The sequence below is a fragment of the Ambystoma mexicanum genome, chromosome 12 (genome assembly GCF_040938575.1).
Source record: "Ambystoma mexicanum isolate Mex_15411 chromosome 12, UKY_AmexF1_1, whole genome shotgun sequence".
NCBI classification, from domain to species: Eukaryota; Metazoa; Chordata; class Amphibia; order Caudata; family Ambystomatidae; genus Ambystoma; species Ambystoma mexicanum.
Window position 1 is genome coordinate 1,097,278,304 of NC_090936.1, and position 15,941 is coordinate 1,097,294,244.

A 15,941-nucleotide genomic window follows, 5' to 3' on the forward strand; every position below is an offset into this window, starting at 1 on the left:
CGTAGGAGAGGCAGGCAGTAACCTTGTGCAACTGTCTCCAATGCCCAAGCATCCGACGTGATAGCCTGCCATTCCGCCAGATGTTGAGTTAACCTGCCCCCTACAGGTGTCTTGTGAGGGAAGTCCTCAGAGTGGTTTTGGGGTGGCTGATGCAGATGCCGATGGTAAAGAGGCACCTGCTGTTGCTGCGGCTTTTGAATATCTACCCCGTCCACCTCGGGTAGTTCTTCTTTGTCCCCTTTGAGCCGGTCGTCCTCTACCTCTTCTGAATGCGGAGTAGAAGCGAAAGGACTTGCCTCTCGCAGAGGTTCCTGTGGGACGAAAAGGTGTCTGACGGATTGCAGCGCCTAGGGATTTTGCTGCTGCCTTTGATGTTTGAAGTTTTTCTAAACTGTCATCCGCCTTTTTCCCAAACAAAAAAGAGCCATCAAATGGCATGTTCAAGAGCCTGGCTTGCACATCTGGGGCAAAGCCAGACTTTCTCAACCAAGCAAATCTCCTGGTTGTTGTACTTGCCGCCATTGCTCTGCTGATACTATCAGCCGAATCAATGCCTGTCTGGAGGGATTCGCACATAGCGTCTTTACTGTCCTTTATGATATTTAGGAACGCCTCCCTTTCTTCTCCCCCCGGGATGCAGTCAGCCGCTGTAGAAGCACACTCCCAAAGTGTATGGCTAAATCTAGCAAGGGTGCAAGTAGCATTAATAGATTTTAATGCCATGCTACATGCCGAAAAGACTTTCTTAGCCATAGCATCGTATTTTTTATCGTCCCTGTCCTGTGGGACGGTAGGGTAAGCAGTCTTGATGTCAGTAGAAGATGCTGCCTGTACCACCAGACTTTCTGGGGATGGGTCTTTGGACAAAAACTCAGGGTCTGCAGAAGATACCCTGTATTTAGTAGACAGTTTTTTATTTACTGCCGGGACGACATCTGGGGTTTCCCAGTTCGTCATTATTTTTCTTTGAAGAGCTTTATGAAAAGGTACTACAGGATCCTCCTGTGGACCTTTATCAAGAATATCCGTGAGGTCATCCTGTTGGAAAGCCTGTGAAGGTGTTGACCACCCCATAAATTCTGTAATCCTGGCCATTAAGGCTCTATAAGGGGTCTCAGCATGCTCCCCCGGGTCTGGCCTAGCGAACTCCACCTCTGGGGAAGTGTCTAAACCACTTGCCTCATGTAAGGAATCATGGAGTTCCTTTAATCTGCGTTCCTCTGAGGATAACTCCTCTTGAACTGGGGTTACAGATCCCTGCAACTCAAATGTCTCTTCTTGGTCAGACAGTTCTCCCTCTTCCATAATTGAGGACATTGTTCTCAATTGGTCTGAACTCACAAAGGGTGTGAAACCCATCTCCAAGGCAGAGGGTGCCAAACTTGTCGTAATCGGCCTCGAAAACGTCGATGTCGTCGACGCCGAAGGCTTCGAACGTGGCGTCAAAAACAAAGGTGGAGGCCTCGAGGTCCTTGATAGAATCGGAATTCTGCTTGAGGATATCGACAATCTCGACGACATCGTCATTGAAGACCTGGGAATAGCCACTGGGTGCGCCGCAACCGTGACTTTCCTTGGTGTCGACGCCAGTGTTGAGGATGGCGTCGAGTCGACAGACCTGTGTGTCGAAGGTCCCTTCGACAATGGCGTCGACGACACCGACCTCAGCGTCGACGGAACCTTCGTCGACGGCGTCGACGGAACCTTCGAAGAAGGATTCGAGGTCTTTGCTTTACTCGAGGGTTCGTGACGCGCTCGAGAAGCTTCCTTCTCCGGGTGCTGCGACTCGCGGCGTTTTGGACCTTCGGGTCTTTCGACCAGAGCATCGCTCTCGGCAGTCTTCGAGGGGTTCGAGGCCGCTTTCTCAAAGACGCTCATCATATTTTTTCGGAATTCCTCCCATTCAGCCCGGGAACTATGTTTCGTGGGGCAAGGGATTCTCTTAGGTGAAACAGAGGAAGAGGAGGACGAAGAAGGGGATCTTCGGCGTCTCCTTTTCCAGTGCTTCGATCTCGAGGAGTGATGGGACCCGCTTCGAGACCTGGAGCGCGAATGGTGACGAGGAGACGAATGTCTCGACTTCGTAGAGGAAGAAGAAGCTTCCCCCTACGCTCCTTCAGGGCCTTAGCTGTCATGGACATACAGTCCTCGCACTCCGAACAATGGTGTTCAGCTCCCAAACACCACAGACAGACCCTGTGAGGGTCCGTCAGCGACATCTTTTTTCCACAGTCTCGGCATTTTTTAAAGCCGGACCGAGGGGTCGTCGGTTCAGACGAGGAAGCCATCGTGTATGGCTCGAATATCTCGAGGAAAATGGTAATAATATCTTACTAAACTGAGCAACGATATTCCGAGGCACTGAGTAAGCGCGGAAAAACGGAACTGAGCAACGGACGCTGCGTGCGACCTTTATAGGCAGGATGATGTCGACGTTGATACGGCGGCCGTCGAGGGACATCGACTCGGCGGACGTCGACGCACAGCGTCCTCTAGAGAGAAAAATTTTCCGAGGCCAGCAAAGCTGGAAAGAGATATCTAAGATAAGGAATACGTCGGAGGACACAATCCCTTCGAAAGGGATATTAGTTATCTTCCCCATGTTCAAGATTGCAGTACTACCTTTGTTGGATACATGGGAGTTAAAATATCTGACAACTGGAAACTTCCTGTAAGTAGGTTGGTGTGGTTTTTGACCCTCTATGTGCACATGATCTGCTGGGATTAAGATAACTGTGGGAAGTTGCATCCCCTAAGAGAGGGTTAAAGAGCCAGAGGGTTAAAGAGGGTTAAAGAGACAATCACTGTTAGAAACAAGAGAGAAAAATCCATGGCGCTGCATAAGCACCGAGCCCACCCCCTGGGAGGTGCGTCCCCGGGAACGCTTGGTCATGAGCTCCAGTGCAGAGCATGAGCAGTACAATGACGGGCGGGCCAAGGAACGGTTGTCGCAGAGCTGCAGGAAGCCCATGGGTAAGAGGTGCAAGCTCCACCCTAAGATGAGAACCCAGAAGATGCCTAGGAACCGGTGATGCCAGTGGAAAATGTCTATGTCCTTCCGAGGAGCACCTCAGTGAAACGAAATGTACCCAGAGGCTCCGGAAAACCCAGGGAGGCAAGGCACAATCATACCTAGTTTGGGGCGAGGGATACAACAGTCCAAGACGCGTTGCGAGAAACCATACTCCAAGGTGGGTGCCAGAAACCATACACCAAGACAGGGTGAATTAAACTATGACCCAGAGAGGGATGAGAGCAAGCATACCACAAGGTGAGGCGACAGAAGCAAACCATACCCCAGGGCGAGGTGAGAGAAGCAAGACACCAAAGTGGGATACAAGAACCCATACCACAAAGCAGGGTGAATGAAAATTTCATGAGTAGGGCTCAACCAGGGCAGAGCCTAATGGTCAAGCATGGCTCTTAGGGTCAAATATGAGCCAAGCCAGAGAAATGGATGTGTGAAACAGAGGGAGGCCTCTGTAAGGCGCTTAGGGGCAAGAAGAGGGGCTAAAGGGGAAGGGGGCAAGGAAAAGGGCTACATGGGCAAAAAAAGGGGCTAAAAGGGACTGGGGAGAGAACGGGGTCTAAAGGGATTGAGGGGCAGCAAAAGGGGCTTAACGGGCTGATGGATAGCAAACGGGGTTGGGGCAAAAAAAAAGGAGCTAAAGTGGGCTGGGGCTAGGGCAAAAAAGGGGCTAAATGGGACTGGGGCAACAGAAGGGTCTGAACGAGTTGGGACAACAAAAGTGGCTAAGCAGATCTGAGGCGTCAACAAAATGGAATAAAGTTTTGGGGGAAACAAAAGGGGCTAAACAAGATTAAAGGCCACAAAAGGGGCTAAAGGGGAAGAGAGCAACACAAGGGACTGGAGGGTAACAAAGAGACTCACTTACCTTGAAATTCGCCACTAGCCACTTCACAGCAACACCAGGAAAGGCTCCTGTCCTGTCCCAGACAATCAATGAGTGGCTGGCGAGGAACAGGAAATCAGGCTGCCGGGACTAGAACTCAGGCAGATGAGCTCTTGTAGGTGCTGTTGGTACATCAGGAGCACATTTTGTTTATGCAGGGGATGGGTATGCAGCCAGTGGGGCTTTTGGCCGGCTCCTGCTTTGGGCATGGTACTAGGGGCAACCGAATGGGCTGAAAGTGTTGGAGCAACAAAAGGGGATGAATGAGACTGAGGAGTATCAAAAGGAGCTTAAGGAGTAGGGGGCAACAAAAGGAGGCTGGGGCAACACAAGGGACTAAAGGGGGCTAAGGGCAGGTCAAGTAGGGCAGGGCCAAGTTAGGTGGCTGGAGTGCAAGAAACAGGGCTAAAGAGGTTGAGGGGCAACAAAAGGGGCTAAACAGAACTGGGGTGTCAACAAAATGGGGTGTAGGGTTTGGAGCAACACAAAGGGCTAAACAAGATTGAGGGCCACAAATGGGGCTAAAGAGGCCGGGGGCAACAACAGGGGCTGAAGGGCAACAAAGAGGCTCACTTACCATTACATGCGTCACCAGCTGCTCCACAGCAACCCCACGAAATGCTCCTGTCCTGCCCCAATAAATGAGTGGCTGGGGAGGGACAGGAAGTCAGGCTGCCGGGGCTAGAACTCAGGCAGATGTGCTCTATTAAGTGCCGTTGGTAAATCAGGAGCAAGTTCTGTGGGCAGCAAGTGGGGCTTGTGGCTGGCTCCTGCTTTGGGCAGGCACTGATGCAAGAGGAGGGAGGTATGCTTTTGGGCTTAAAAATAAAAGACTTATTTTATACCAAAAGAAATAAAGAAACCTAACTAACCCTAACTCTCGGAGGGGTTTCCCTGCTGCAAATAAAACTAAGGAAGTGTAAAAATATTCGTAACTAAAAAGTCCACCATCCTGTGTCAAAATCCTACTTCTAAACATCACATTTATAACACAACTAAAATTGATTTGTCTCTTGAAGGTACAGAAGAATGACTCCCTTCTTCTGGACGGTACGGTTTGCAAAGTAGGGGGAATGTCTCCCTTCTATAGGCCTTTCCAAGGCATATCTTGACAGTTTACTATGGATGGGAACGTCTTCTTTCCCTGGGCCCTTCTCATGCTTTTCTTCATAAGACAATGTGGTGGGGGGAATGTCTCCCTTCCCTAGGCCTTTATGAGGCTTCTCTTGATAGTTCACTTTGTTTGGGGGAATGTCTCCCTTCCCCAGGCCTTTCTCAGGCTTCTCTTGGCAGTTCACTGGGCAGCCCTGGTGTACTCTCCTGCCAGGGGCTCTCTTTCTCAAGTGTGGGTATCAGACCCCTTCCTATGCTTCTCGCGATTGTTCACTAGGCACCCCTGGTGTACTCTCCTGTCAGGATTTGCCTTTCTCAAATGTGGGTCCCAGGCCCCTTCTTAGGCTTCTCATATGCAGGTCCCAGACCTCCTGGTACAGGCTTCTTATATACAGGTCCCAGACCCCTCTGTACAGGCTTCTTAAATGCAGGTCCCAGACCTCTTCGTATTGGTTTCTTAAGTGTGGGTCTCAGACCCCATTACAATGGTTTCTCAAGTGTTCCAGAGGTCCCCGGGCAGCCCACGTAACCTTCTTTTGGGGTACCCAGTCCTTTGCCTCCTTCTCGGTTCTCCGTTCACATTATTGCAGCTCTTCTCAGCTGTTCCCTGTTCTCGTGCTGGTTTACGCAGCTGTGCCCCTCTTCTGTGGAGCGGCGCATACCTGCTAGCCTGCGTCGGGCGGTGCTCTCGTGCGCCCGGACTTCTGTCTTGCTTGTTCTTGGCATGTCACACTTCGGCAAAGCAGATAGGGACTCCGGAACTCTCCCAGTTTCATTCCGGTCAGCAGCTGCATGTTCAGCTCTTCCTGGTTTGGACAAGGACCTCCGCTCGTGGTCACTCTGAGCATGGAATGACAATGTTAGTCCCTGTTCCATCTTTAAGCTACTTGTGACTCGATAACTAGACCATTCACTCTGGTTTTCTGAGAGGTTGGCTAGGGCTCTGTGTATCTTCTTCATCACAGTACTTTGAAGCGACAGGTCAGTGGAGTCAGCCCTAATCTTCCTTTTCACAGTAGCAAATATCACTGCTATAAAAGAAATACATAGAGGAACCTATAGGATCAGAGGAAGGCAAAATAAGATGAGTAAAGAAAGGTGGGTTAAGGTGTGTTATACCACGCTGGCTCCCGATGAATCCCTCCCTATGAGATCACCTGCCGAGTACCACCACCAGGGTGACTATCGGGTAGTGGCCTCACCTCATGGAAAGGGTCTACCCCTCGACGAGCAGGGACGACATCATGAGATTCGTCACAATACACATATACCTATAGATTTGTAGGTGTGTGTGCATGAATGCGCATTCATAATCCCCATACGCACATATTTCTTTACACTGTAGAGATATTGCGCAGGTTCAAATTACTTCTATTTCTATTAATTTGAAGAACAGGGATGTCAATTTCAATCAGAAATGGCTTACAATGACACATTTACAGATGGCAGCAGCATTCCCGCATAGAGTGCCTGCAGAATAGCACGAAGATGAAAAAAAGTGGTCACCCAGTTTATGAAGGTGTAAAAAAGTGGGACATATATCAGGGAAAAAACAAACAGAAACAAATATATATAAGAAAACAGGTGAATTACAAAGGTAACATTAACAAAAGGTGGTTAAGTGCTTCAAACTAAAGAGTACTATATAAATATACCAACGTCACTTGAGGGGATGGTGGGTTAAGGGATTGCAGGATGTGGAGATGGCAGAGGAGCTGCCTCTTTAGCCATTAAATGAAGTTTAAGCCAACATTTCAAGAGATTCACAGTTGGGCTGACTTTGATTCAGATGGGCAGCAGGTGCCAGTGGAGGGGAGCGGAAGCGAAAGGAGGCACAGGAAGGGTATGGGATGATTAGGTTGAACGCAGAGGAGGATCAGAGGGAACGAGATGGTGAGTAAACAGAGACACAATCAGACAGGCACTGAGGAGCAAAACATTGATAACCTTTAAGGCTAGGAGAAGAAACTTCAAAAGGGAGCCTTTGGGCATGTATAGCCAACCAGCATGTTGTCGGTAGGTGAAAGTGGGGGAGGATCTGGGTAGGTTGTAGAGAGTGTGTGTCGCAAAGTGGACGAATTTGTCTAGAGGCAGGGAAGAATAGAGAGGAAGGTCAAGGAATAGGTTTGAATAGCAGTCAAGTTGAGGGTGGAGATTACCGTTTTTGTAGAGTGGTTAGTAAGAAAAGAATTCCTTTAACGAATATCGTGGAAGTTGATGCGAGTGGCAGTGTTAGTGATGAATTGTTAGAATCAGAGGTCATAATCAAAGAGGACCCCAAGATTGCGAGTCTTGTGCTCAATATGTCAATACAATCCAAAGTATTGAAAGTATACTGAATGTATATCAAACTGTATTATAAATGCAACCTATTTGATGCATTAACATCTTTTACATTAAAAAACGTGTGGAGACTGTAAGCACAGAAGCACTTTACAACACTTACCTTACGGGGTCTAGGAAAGCAGGGCAGGAATCCAAAGAGACTGACTTGACTAAACGATCACAGGATCATGTGAGAATGGGGTAATTAGGAGGATACAAGGAGAAAATGTGTGGCGAGGTTGAAATGGTACGGCACTGGTGCAAATTAGTATTACTTACAATTTTCTGTCATTTAATGATTTTAGTGTTCTGTCTTTTTTAACCCTTTTTCCCAACAATTATTTTTAGCACATTTATTTTTTTCCAGTCAGAATGTTTCTTGTAAAAGGTAGCAATACTGCACAGAAACACATGAAAACGTTTAGAAGAAACTTCAATGGGCGTCAACTGAAGAAAGGAAATGAGCAAAATTGAAAGAATCCAACATAAATAACCTTGAGATGCCATTTAACTCTCCCTGTGGTGGGGAAGGTACAGCAGGTACAAGATTGCTGTGGGTACCAAGAAACAGAGGTTGTGGCTGTAATTCGGACCAATAATCCGTAAAGGGAGAGGCCTTCAGGAAAAGACCAGGTAGCTGCGTCATTGTGGATCTTGTGTCCCTGGGAAGTTCCTATGTTCTAGGTGGCATAGGGTCAACCCATAAATGTCTAGGAAGGGCCACAAGGTATCTTTGAACTTGTCAGTCTCCCCTGTATTTGTGAATAGCGTGTTCCAGAGTTAAGTTCATTGATCCTGCCATTCACATTCAGGACTCACTGGGATTTCCAGTTCAACAGTATCAATTTCTGTGCCACCAGGGTGCTTCTGAAAAGCCAGACTCATTTGTATGGGCAGTTTCTAGAGGGCTTCATCGTCTCCAAGAACAATAATCGAGGATCTATTTCCACAATGAGATTGATTCTTTCTATGATTCCCCCTTTCCAGATGGGTCTTAGGGCAACACCAAATCAGGGGGGGCAATTGTTCCCCATGAGTTGTTGCACTTTCAGCAATCTTCTTTCAGTATCAAGGTCATATTGTGCTGGAGAGCTAGCTGACCGGTGCATCCTGTTCAACAATGTGATTTTGGAGACTCTTGTTCTTCAGTAAAATGAGACGAGCTGAATGTTACCAGCAACACCACTTTCAGGCCTTCAACTTCAGGGCCTCTCCAAGTTCCTCTGGGTAGGCCTGAGTCAGGACCGATGGCCCAGAGCACAGGCTCCCGCTAACTTATATATATAGTAAATTTATATAGTAAATATTTGTTGTGACCACCCAGTGATCCGCCAGATGAAGTGCCATGATACTTGATCAGGAAGTGGCAAGGAACCCTCAAACAGTCACCTATTCAAGGTCTATCACAGCAGATTGTATTCAGAGTATGTGCCATCAAGCAAGTAATATCTGAGGCAAAGGGTTCGGTATGAGATCCACTGAACACCACTGAAAGTGGTGTTGCTGGTAACATTCATCTAGCATACAAGTCTTGAGTAATGGGTTGTACCAGAGTGAGGCTTTTGGGAAAACATATGGATTGGTACCCAGAGTAGTTTACGAGACTCAGCTGTCCCTCACAAATTCAGCCAGTGGATTCTCCTCAATCACAATTATAGCAGTCTTAGAAAGAGCACATGAGCCTAACAGCTGCAAGCTGAAGTCCAAGTCCTAATTCCTAAAGTTCGGGACATTCTTTCGGTCCAGTGTTGAAAGCCTCTGCAATTTCCACAGAGTGAGCTGGCGGTTGGCCTTACTAACCCAGAGAACTTCTGCCAGGTCTCTATACATGTGTTATACTGTTCACTTTGCCCCAGGGCGAAAGCTTCAAAAGCAACCATCTGTGACTGGATTTTGGGCATCAGCAATTGGAAGTTGAGTTGTATCATTCCAATTTGCACAGATGAAATCCCTATACCAAGACATTTCATCTTTGTGGGGCACCACGTTCATGTGTAAATCAGAAACACAGATCCCTTCTGGTCAAGCCACTTTAAGAAGGAATCTGCATTTTTTAAAACAAACTCAAAACAGACAGAGAAATCCCTGCACCAGTAAAGAGTGGGCCCCCCTATTTTCAGGGTTCAACACATTTCTATATCTTTCTTAATTGTATAGGTTTCAATAAACCCACAGTGCCTATTTGTATGATCTCATTAAAGCAAAACTCATTAAGACCAACTAGCAGCATTGTGTTCCATTCCAACCCTAAAGTCCAAGGTCAAATACACAGTAAAGGACTAGATAAAAAGGTAGGTGGCAAGGGAAGTAGATCAATGACTTAATAGTCCATCCTTGCAACCAGCTAAGCAGGGAGTCAGTTCTGAAGTGTGAGTGAATCTTATTTTTAAAACAAATAATTAAAATAAAAGCTCAGTCAATCATGGTAACACGCATGCAAAAATATGAATTTGGCTTCCCTAGACTAGAAAGAAAATAATGAGTATAGTGTATGAATACAAGTACTTCTGTAAGAATAATTTTCAGGGGTTTTTCAATAGTGCTTCCCCAGAGCAGATCAAAATGAAACTTAACCAAAAATAATAAATAAAAGAGATAGCCAGTCACAATTTAAATTTCTTTTGAACTGAACTTTTGCATAAAAAATGATGTTCCCTAGTTGAACAGGGGGCTTCCATCAACTCATTGACGTCCCCCCAGCGAGTTCACCAAACAGACATAAGTTCTCTTACCCAATTTTAGATGGTGGCAGGGGAAATTGCGAGAGGACACGTCCACGATCTTGAGGCTGCCACACTTGGCCAATAGATCCAATGCACAACAGCGCCTGTTTTGACAAGCAAATCAGACGCAGAGATTGGTTTCAGTCAGGCTAGTTTAAAAAGGAATCCATTTCTGCCGTGCTACCAGAGAAACTCAAAAGAGACCAAAAAATCCCTGCAGCAGCAAAGCGTGATCTTTTTTGGGGTTCAAGAATTTGTATATGTTTCGTTGTTGTATAGGTTTTAATAAACGGACAGTGCAAGATTCTAGGATCTCATCAAAGTGAAACTCATTCATAAGAACCTGAGCTGTGTTGCCTTCAGAACCTAATACCAAAGGCGAACATGGAGTTAACCGCTAGATACAAAGGCAGCTGACAAGGTAGGTAGATCAGTGGCTTAACAGTGCATCCTTGCAACTAGTGAAGTGAGGAGGTATTATCAGTTATGCGTCCTCCCTAGGTTCCACACATCTAGCAGTCTACAATTTAATTGTGCAAAAGTGGCAGAAGGTAAAAACATGTAGAGAATACATTGTTTTCTTCTTTACTCTTCCCTTTCACATTCATCGATTCAACATGGAGGCCAGCCCAGTTGGGCCATGTGCTTTAATGACATGACTCCAATATGTGTATTTCAATTATACTTCAAATTCTGTTCTTTCTCTTAGAAGGATTCAAAAAGACTTCACAAGTAAGACACAAACAGTGACATCATTTTGTATTTGGTCCAGTTTACCCTAGAGCCAGAAATCCCAAAAATGTTTTTGATCAATTTATTTGTGATTGCCACTCTGAGAATTCTTCTCCACTACTCAGAGGTTGTCTGCGTACAGCCAGAAATTGCAGCTCATTCCCTCTGAACCAGCCCCTGTATATTCTCATCGCTTCTCAATGAGAAGGTATGGGATTCCAATGTGATGATTAATAGTAGGGGAGAGAGGGAGACCCCTGGTATAGTTCCCCTATTCAGGGCAAAGGGCTGAGAAGGCAAACTACTGGCGAGTACACTAGAAGTCTACTGTACAGTAGGTTGATACAGCTGAAGAACCCAGGGCCAAAACCCATCTTTCTCATCATTGTGAACAGATAGTCCTCATCTCCACGCCATGCACTCCATTTGCTACCGCATTCGAAGCATGTTTTGCTTTATGCAGAATCAGGAGTAGTCACCTAATTTTGTTTTGTGACAAACTGTGATTTGACGAATCTAGTTTGGTTCTCATTTATCAAAGGCAGGGCAGTTTCTTGCAACTGCCCAGCCAAGACTTCACACAAACCTTACAATCCATATTTTTATGCATGATTGGCCTATGCCATAAAGGGTTGGGCACTATGATCAAGGCATGTCTCAGTGATCCAGGCAGGCTGTCTTTCTCAAAAGATTCAAGGATCATCTTAAGAAGGACCGAAAAGGTGTAGTCTGGCAGTAAGCAGTACAATTCTGCTGGGATGCCATCTGTGCCAGGTGTCCTAGTTCAATTAAGTTGTGATGTGGCTGTACCAATCTGCTGTATAGCTCTTACTAAACGCCATCTTCTAGAAATGGCACCTCTGCTCATGCCATAAGTTCCACAAAGTATCCCAACCTTCTGGGTACAGAATTTTGTAAAATAGTCTGAACTCTTGGTTGATCTCGTCTGGTTTTAAGATCAGTCTGTGCACGGCATCACCCAATGCAACTACTGCTCTATTATTCTGAGACGTTCAGCCTGAGGGTGAGCAAACAGCCGCTCTTCTTGCCATGTTCAAAGTAGTTCTGCCGTGTTTGGAAAGGGAGCATATTCCTCCTAGGCCAAAAGTAGTTTGTTGAGTTCCTTTTTCTATATGTGTGGATCAGTGAGCACCTCTTACGAGTAGATTAACAGTTCTCGATGTTATTGACTTTTGCATCTACTTTTGTCGTCTCAGCCTGTTTCTGTATTTCCCTCTGATATCCATCAGGCACCTTCATGTTGCATTTCAGTGCCTCCTACTCTGTTGAGCGAGATATCTCTTCTGGCAGATTGTCTGACGCAAATTGATCAATCTCCTCAAGAATATTTTGAAGATTTGAGGTATTTATCTGCCACATGAACGACCAACTACCTGAGCATTTGTGAGTGCAAGAGAAAGAGAGACAACGCTGAATGGTCTGTGACATCAATGTTTTTGTTGCTAGAGTCGAAGCAACTTGTTGTTGCATGGCTAGATGTCATGAAGAAGTTGATCCGTGAGTAAACATTATGGCGTGTGAAACAGAAGGAATAATTACATTGTGAAGCCCTAGCCTCCAGATGAAATTCATGCATCAGGCCTCTTAACGGGTGAACGGGTGAAGGAATCTAGAGCCATTCTAGCGATTCGACATTGGGGCCACAATAGTGTTGAAGTCGCCACTGTGATGTAGGCATGGTATTAAAAGGTAGACACAGACACACGGAAGCAAGTTTGTAAAAGCTTTATTAACTTGAAAAGGGGTTGGACACTTACTAAATGGCCCTATTTCTAAATGGTAGTTGTCTCAACCATTAAACTAAGTCAAAAGGTAATCAAATGTCTGTCAGTCAAAATAATAAAGATGTCTGTGTCTATGCTTGCCCTCACTTTCTTCTGGAATAATGTGTACGGGATAGGATCAAAATAAAATAGTGAGTCAAAATAATATCAAGATGGTACTAGAGCAGTCCCAAAGCTCCCTTCCCCAAGCTTGAGTTAATTGGGCTTGAACAAAGTTCCTTGAGTTCAAATAGTTTACACAAAGTTCCTTCAGGTTACTAAGGGCTTTCTTTCTCCACGGACTTAGAAGCCCTTCTCGTCACTTTCTCTCAGGAAGTTCACAGTTCACAATATTCAATGGTTTCTCTTCACATCAGATTCTCTTGTTCAAAAGTGGGGTTCCCTTCCCCAAAAGTTCAACAGCTCTTAATGACTCAGCAGCTCTTCATTTCAGAGACTTTCGAGAGCACACTGTTTTATTCAGCCCTGTGCAGGACCACTCTGATAACTTGGCTTCATGGGATCGTGCCCCCGGAACACTTTCTTTTATCACAGATCACAAACAGGGTCATGCTCCAGGCACTCTTCAGCTTCTTTACTTTTTGACAAACAGGTGCGTGCCCCAGGCACTCTTAAGCTTCTTTCGGGTTTCAGCACGCTCTTCCTATTTCGAAAGCTACCCCCTTCATGCTTTCTATTTTGCTCCTAGTTCGAGCTTTGCACGCTCCCCTGCACTTTCCCAGAGTGATTACATTTCAACAGAGTCTTTAGACAATGTGTAAATGTGCAAGTGACCACTCTGTTACTTTGTTTCCTTTGCTTTCACAATTATCACTTTCACATTACAGTTCACAATGGACAATTGAAGCTTTCTCTTCAGCGCATCTTTCATCATACGCTTGTCCTACAATTGCAACAAATTATCTCTCGTACTCCGCGTCTTTCACCAACTGGGCTCCCATCTCACTTTGAACTCACCGGTTGTGATTACTGCAGTGCAGCTTTTGCGGTTATTTCGTGTCAAGGTCAGGGGCTCCTCGCCTGCCCCTCAGACACTCCTGGACTGCCTTGCTGGCACAGGGCAATGAGCACTTCTTCGAGGACTTCTCTTCAGAGATCAGCATACCATGCAATTCTCTTCTGGGTCCTTGGAGGCATGGCTCTCTCTCCACGCTTTATCTAGCGTTCTCAAACCACGAGCTCTCAGAATCTCAGTGCTCCATTCTACGACACAAGATCTCCGGGTGCTAAGGTATTCCCATTTGCCTGTCAGCTCGTTCTCTGACTCAGGTTCCTTCTCGGGCACCAACTCGTTCTGACTGTGTAAAGACCCTCACAAGGAGACCAATGTTGCAAGCCTATGGACAGCTGAGCACGTAGTGTAGACGTAGAATTCTTCCCTACAATGCAACTCCCAAAAGTACAGAGGGACTATTTGGAAGGGGGATTGTTTGGAAGAAGGAAACCGCCCCGGGACATAGCTGGCTGCACAGAAAGAACACAATGTCAGGTTTCAATTAAACAAGAGAAACCAACATGAAAAACCAGTCCACTAGAAACTCACGTAATGTGTGTCTTTTTATGCCACTGTATTCATTTAATAATCGGGGCGTTATCCTGCAGAAAAATAAACCAAAAGGGTATCTTAGATAAGGCAATATAATGAACGTAGTTGGATCACAATATCACAGGATCTTACCTAAACTACGTGGTAGATTGGGGATTAGATGAAGAATGAAGATGACCAGTTCTCCGTAAGTAGAAAATCCAAATAGAAGAACAATCCAAATATGGAAGCCAAGCTAACCCCGCCGGCACACGGACACCTAAGGTGTGCAACGGCAGTCTCTAGTCCACACACCAATGTTCAGAGTTTGTTTGCGTTGTCCATAGATCCTTTAAAGATGAAACATAGGTTGAAAAAGCTGTGCAGTTCCAAAAACAATGAGGCAAAAATCTTGAGGCTGAGGTGTGGTCAAGCAGAATTCCGTGGTCAGCAAGGAGCCGGGCAAAAGGATTTAAGACGTGAAGCAAGAGCGGAAATATTTGTAGTGGCCCAAGAGTCCGCAACGTTCCGGGCAGACAAACAACAGGACGTGAGGCAAGAGAAGGGTGGTTTTCAGCGTTCCGCGGTCGAGTATTCCAAAAGTACAAGTTGAACAATCGCCAAGGGTCAAGCAGGGGAAATCCTTAGTCAAGAAAAAGAGTCAAGGCACTAAAAAACAGGGTCGTAATTAATAGAGCTCAAGAACAAACATTCAGAAGCAGCATCTGTTGTCATGGGCGGTGTTTATGTGGAAAGCAGCACATTCATACGGCAGGACGCTGAGAACATGTAACCTTGCGCGTTGGTATTCCGGCAACCATTGTTTCCATGACAACCTCCAGCGTTGTCTGAATGAAAGGAAGCGTATGGGAACAGTGCGCCTGTGTATCTTCCTTGGTGTAAAGGCAGTAATGAATTTAGATGCGGACAAAGGGGTACGCAAACGAGAGGAAGCACGAGCTGCTGGACGAGTGCTTTTCATGGAGGATTAATCATTACCTGATTTCCTGACAGACTGTTTCTTGCAGCTACTCTTTTTATACACCTGTGGAGTATTACCAGGCTTCAGGTGGACGCAATCTTCAGCAGTGCCTGACTTCGCCGGACCTTGTTAGTGGGACATTCATGAAAATAGTAGAGTGCCTCTGAATGTGGTTTTGTCGTTTTAATGGCACTGTGATGTTTTGGCAAGAAAGAGTACACTGGTTTAAAGCTCCTCATCCTCGTCTCAGTCCTTTCGTCAAAAGAAATGGGGAAGGAGGGTGTCTGGGGAACAGTGAGCCATATAGGCTGAGGGAATGTTGGGTAAGGGGTGTTTGAAAAGGGGGGATACCATGTCTCACCTCTGGGCAATCCCTCCCCAATCCCAGAGGACCCTCTACCCAGTTGATCCTCCCTCGCTAGTCTGCCCCCAGGGTCACGATCCAAAAGCGATGGCCCTCCTCTGGCCACCTGTTTAGAGGATCCCTCGGGAGAGGGAAGGGAAAAATCCTCAGGTTTTTCACACCACCCAGGATGACCAATTCATTTTCTTAACAAATATCATATGATAGGAGATGCTAGAATCCTCTCTCTGTAATTAAAACTCCTGTGAAAATGTGTCACTATAGCCCATACCGACATCTCAGTTTGTCTGTGGGCTGCCGCCATAAAAAGAATGAAGCAACAAGCTAAGTTCTTCCTGCAATATTGTCTGAGGATGCCCACGTCTTCTCCATGATCCCTTTGGTGACATCGGCAGCTTGCCTCTCAATGCAACATATCTTAGTCACATAATCTTAAATGCCCACAGAGCACTACTGAG

The 15,941-nt window shown here is 46.1% G+C and overlaps 1 protein-coding gene across 1 annotated transcript in view; it reads right to left on the reverse strand.

Annotated features, from left to right (window-relative positions):
* ANKRD16 (ankyrin repeat domain 16) overlaps nt 1-15,941 on the reverse strand; it is a 472,159-nt gene that overhangs the window by 172,645 nt on the left and 283,573 nt on the right. The window lies entirely within an intron of this gene.